The 5,573-nt window shown below is 40.9% G+C and overlaps 1 long non-coding RNA gene across 1 annotated transcript; it reads right to left on the reverse strand.

Annotated features, from left to right (window-relative positions):
- Positions 1-1,673: 1,673 nt before the first annotated feature.
- On the reverse strand, positions 1,674-3,457 carry LOC119303295. Its single transcript, XR_005147874.1, has 3 exons — positions 2,877-3,457; positions 2,593-2,729; positions 1,674-2,455 (listed from the first exon to the last, which is right to left on the reverse strand). It is a non-coding gene; the product is annotated as an uncharacterized LOC119303295 (long non-coding RNA).
- Between the last annotated feature and the right edge of the window lie 2,116 nt (positions 3,458-5,573).

The raw sequence follows: 5,573 nt of genomic DNA on the forward strand, positions 1-5,573 counted from the left end.
ATAGTGAATACATGAACTCCTCAAACTACGGTCATCACCAAGAGTGGGCCTGGTCGTTGTCACTCTGGGGTTGTGGGATCATAACCGTAGTAGGTGACTATAACTTGCAAGATTGGATCTAGAACATGGATATAATGATGAATTCATAAACGGTTTAGATCTGAGTTCATGGCACCCGGGCCCAAAGTGACAAGTATTAAGCATAGCAAAGTCATAGCAACATCAATCTAAGAACATAGTGGATACTAGGGATCAGGCCCTAACAAAACTAACTCGATTACATGATGAATCTCATCGAACTCCTCACCGACCAGCAAGCATACAAAGGAATTACTCACTCACGGTGGGGAGCATCATGGAATTGGCGATGGAGATGGTTGGTGATGACGAAGAACAAAGATCCTCCTCTCCGGATCCCCAAACGGACTCCAGATTTGTCCTCCCGAGGAAGAACAGGGCTTGGCGGCGGCTCCATCTCGTGGATCGCAATAATTCTTTCTCCCTGATTTGTTTCTGGAATAATGTGATTTTATAGTATCAGGACCCCCAGGCGCGCTCTGGTGGGTCTTGGCTCCAAAAATTCTCTTTTATTCCATAAAAATTCCTCGCAAAGTTTCGTTTCATTTTAAGAACTTTTATTTCTGCACAAAAACAACACCATAGTAGTTCTGCTGAAAACAGTGTCAGTTCTGGGTTAGTTTCATTCAAATCATGCAAATTAGAGTCCAAAACAAGAGAAAAAGCGTGAGAAAAAGTCAATATGTTGGAGACGTATCACCCGACTATTGTCACTCTGGGTTGCCAGATCATAACATGTAGTAGGTGACTATAACTTGCAAGATAGGATCAAGAACTCATATATATTCATAAAAACATAATAGGTTCAGATCTTAAATCATGGCACTCGGGCCCTAGTGACAAGCATTAAGCATAGCAAAGTCATAGCAACATCAATCTTAGAACATAGTGGATAGTAGGGATCAAACCCTAACAAAACTAACTCGATTACATGCTAAATATCATCCAACCCATCACCGTCAAGCAAGCCTACGATGGGATTACTCACGCACGACAGTGAGCATCATGAAACTAGATGAAACCCCGCGCGTTGCTACAGGACTTCTAAATTATACTTTTTGCAAGCAACTTGAAAGAAAGAAATTATAATACATGAAATAGAAAGAAACAAAGTTGATATGTCCTTTTGAATGTTGAATGATACATACATACATGGTATGGACTTGGACTCGACACTAACATGGCATAATCATGTATTTCTGTCCTTGGTAGTCAGGTTGGCTTCAAAGAGCATTGAAACAATTAAAGTTCATAAAGTGTACTGTTAACTTTGATTGAGTTCAAGACAAAGGCGCTTAAATTCACTTGTAACTAAATGTAAAATGTTTGTATAGTTAACCCTACTAAATAAAGAATAAATATGACCATATGAAATTGAGATTGTTTCTCGCTAATTCAAATCGCAAAAAAACGTAGTACTTTGTTCAAGAATAAATTATAATGATAACACATATTTTGGGGGTATGGAAAACAAATTGGAGCACTACTATTTGGCATTTAGCTCACTTTTTTTGCAACAACAAATGAATATGCATACTTCCTGCAAAAAGAATGAATGCTTATTTCACAGAAACTGTAAACATGTTTTCTTGTGCTTTAGAAGTGTATTGTGCTAGCAATACTCGATATGATTATTTAATAATAAGAAACGATATGAGAGGCTAAAGACACCAAAAAGTTAGGCATCAAGAGAGCAAGACATGAGCAGCCACATGTCATGATTTAAACATCCAAAGACATCATTAATAGAGGGCTAAGATATTTACCTCTTAATAAAGTTGCAAAGGGAGCTTGATATGAAACGTACATAACCTGCCTACTCAAATACTTATCTTATTTATTCCCGAGGAAGCAACAATTATAAATTAGAATTAGTAAACAATGGAACTTGGTATGTACTCTAAATTCAGTTAGCTAATAGAGGGCTAACACTTCAGGTTTACAATAGCTAAAAAACAATTACCTGCTATGACTTGGGATGTGCTTATCACCCTTAGCCAAAATTTAGGTGCACTTGAAACAGAAATTATAGTAAACTCGGAATGTAAAAAGAGAGGGGATATATCAACATGACACGGTAGGTAATTGAAATCTTCATGTTCACTTTAGGTACGAATTGCAACAGAACTTGATTACTCTAGGAAGACGACCATCCTTCAATAATATGTGCACAAATGAAAAATTATAAACCAAATCATGGAGAAATAAATGGCCCGACTCAAAATTATTTAAATATTTTGGTTCATAACCAATTCACCACTTCATCAAGGTTTAGCAATGTGCATGTGGAGACGGCAACATCTCCAGGTGAAGCTATCGGCCATGACAGTAAGGCAATAGGTAGTGCATGTGGGGGGCGGAATTATCATGCTTCAACCTGCGGGTTAATCGAGAGTAGACGCATATTAGGGCATAATCTGGTGTGTGGTTAATTACATAGAGACACTTCAACTCCACAAAGCAGAAAAAATCAAAACAAACTACAGAAGCAAGGGGGGATATTGGCTGGCATACCATATGTTGATCAATACATACATCTTGTGGCATGGCTGCATGCGTATAGTAGGCGAAAAGGCAGAGCCAGGGCGAGGCAGTTACACTCCCGGCATAGACATTGATGACTCGATTGTTGGCAGCAATGCAGCGTCGATCTTCAGTGGCGTCAGACAATTAGATCATTCGTATTTCCATAGCCACGGATAAAAAGATCAGATGAGGAAATTAGAGAAAAAATCTGATTATAGATCAGATGCAATCTATCAAACAGAACAACAAAAACTGATGGAGAGAAAACATACAGTTCCACGAAGAACCTCGGAGGCACACCACGAATTTGCTCCTCCTACTCCTCACAAACCTCAAACAGAGTGCAAGTGATGGATCTGTTCGTCCTTCTCCTTACTGATCTAAAAAATCAAAAGAAAAAGGACAACAAAATCTCACTGAAAACATTGTAGGAACATCCAATCGTCTCCGATGCGTGCTTCAGCGGCCGGCTCAGCAGGCCCACCACCGTGGATCGCGGGAACACCCAAAGGACCAGGCTGCGGAAGTAGCCCGACAGGATGGCCAGGCGTTGCCGCACATCCATGGAGATGCAGATGGTGGAGGTCTCGCTGGGACTGAGCTGACGCACGTGCGTCCATGTGCGCCAGTGTGCTCTTGAACCGGAAGAACGGCCGGCCGTGCCCCTTTGATGCAGTAGCACCACCGACACACAACAAAATCTCACTCAGAACTTTGTACGAACATCTGATCCAAATGAAAGATTCAAGAATGAAAGAGGGAGAGGAGGAAGAATCAATGTGAGGAAGAAAAGAAGATTGAAGATGAAGAGGCAATGAGAAGATAAAAGGGGTGAGGTGAAGTGCCTCGTGGGGAGGAACCGGAGGAGTAATGAAGAGATGGGAATGGGGGTGATTATCACCACACAAATTATTTTTTTAGACATGGAGAGAGAGAGGGGCTGTTGGCCTTCGACTCTTGGGGAGAATATGACATTTTCTCCTGTGAGGGTGAGAAGCATGGGCTTTTTTCTACGTGGCTGGGTGTTGATCAGTTTTTACACCCGGTAATTAACTGCTGGCCGGAACAGCTGCTGACATGGCACATGTGATTTGGCGGGATGGTTGCATGTCAAGAGAAATGAAGTAATGGACCTACTTGATGATGTGGATAGCTTGCATGTGAAGAGAAATATATTAGTGGGGATGAACTATTTAGGTATCATAGATCAGTGATGGAGGATGGTTGATGATGACGACGACGATGATTTCCACTCTCCGGAGTCCCGAACGGACTCCAGATCTGCCCTCCCGAGGAAGAACAAGAGGCGGCGGCGGCTCCGTATTGTAAAACACGATGAATCCTTCTCTCTGATTTTTTTCTCCCCGAACGTGAATATATGGAGTTGGAGTTGAGGTCGGTGGAGGTCCAGGGGGCTCACAAGGACAGAGGGCGCGCCCTCCACCCTTGTGGCCAGGGTGTGGGTCCCCTTCAGTTGATTCTTTCACCAATATTTTTTGTTTATTTCAAAAGTGATCTCCGTGAAGTTTCAGGTCATTCCGAGAACTTTTATTTCTGCACAAAAATAATACCATGGCAATTCTGCTGAAAACAGCACCAGTCCGGATTAGTTCCATTCAAATCATGCAAATAGAGTCCAAAACAAGGGCAAAAGAGTTTGGAAAAGTAGATACGATGGAGACGTATCAACTCCCCCAAGCTTAACCCATTGCTTGTCCTCAAGAAATTCAGTTGACAAACTGAAAGTGATAAAGAAAACTTTTACAAACTCTGTTTGATCTTGTCATTGCAAATATGTAAAGCCGGCATTCAAGTTTTTAGCAAAGATTATGAACTAACCATATTCACAATAATATTTAGGTCTCACATTTACTCATATCAATGGCATAATCAACTAGCGAGGAATAATAATAAATCTCGGATAACAAGATGGTATCTCGCTAGCCCATTCTGAGTTTGCAAAACATAAATGCAGAGCACCCCTGAAGATCAAGGACTGGCTAGACATTGTAATTTATGGCAAAAGAGATCTAGTTACAGTCATATGCAATATCAATTAATAACAATGCATACAAATGACAGTGGTGCTCTCTAACTAGTGCTTTTTATAAGAGGATGATGACTCAACATAAAAGTAAATAGATAGGCCCTTCGCAGAGGCAAGCAGGGATTTGCAGAGATGCCAAAGCTCGAGTTTTAAAACAGAGATAAATATATTTTTGAGCGGTATGCTTTCATTGTCAACATAACAACCAAGAGATCTCGATATGTTCCATGCTACATACATTATAGGTGGTTCCCAAACAGAATGGTAAAGTTTATACTCCCCCACCACCAACAAGCACATTCCACGGCTGGTCCGAAACAACGGGTACCGTCCAACTAACAACAATCCTGGGGGAGTTTTGTTTGCAATTATATTTTGATTTGATTTGAGCATGGGGCTGGGCATCCCGATTACCAACCATTTTCTCATGAATGATTAGCGGAGTCCACTCATCGTGAGAATAACCCACCTAGCATGGAAGATATAGACATCCCTAATCGCTACATGAGCCATTCGAGCATACAAAACAGAATTTCATTTGAAGGTTTAGAGTTTGGTACATGAAAATTTACTTGGAACGGCAGGTAAATACTACATATAGGTAGGTATGGTGGACTCATATGGAACAACTTTGGGTTTATGGAAGTGGATGCACAAGCAGTATTCCCGCTTAGTACAAGTGAAGGCTAGAAAAAGACTGGGAAACGACCAACTAGAGAGCGACAACAGTCATAAACATGCATTGATATTAACAAACAATGAGTGCAAGCATGAGTAGGATATAAATCACCATGAACATAAATATCATGGAGGCTATGTTGATTTTGTTTCAAGTACATGCGTGAACATGTGCCAAGGCAAGTCACTTAAATCATTCAAAGGAGGATACCATCCTATCATACTACATCACAACCATTTTAAT

Source organism: Triticum dicoccoides, chromosome 1B (assembly GCF_002162155.2).
Source record: "Triticum dicoccoides isolate Atlit2015 ecotype Zavitan chromosome 1B, WEW_v2.0, whole genome shotgun sequence".
NCBI classification, from domain to species: domain Eukaryota; kingdom Viridiplantae; phylum Streptophyta; class Magnoliopsida; order Poales; family Poaceae; genus Triticum; species Triticum dicoccoides.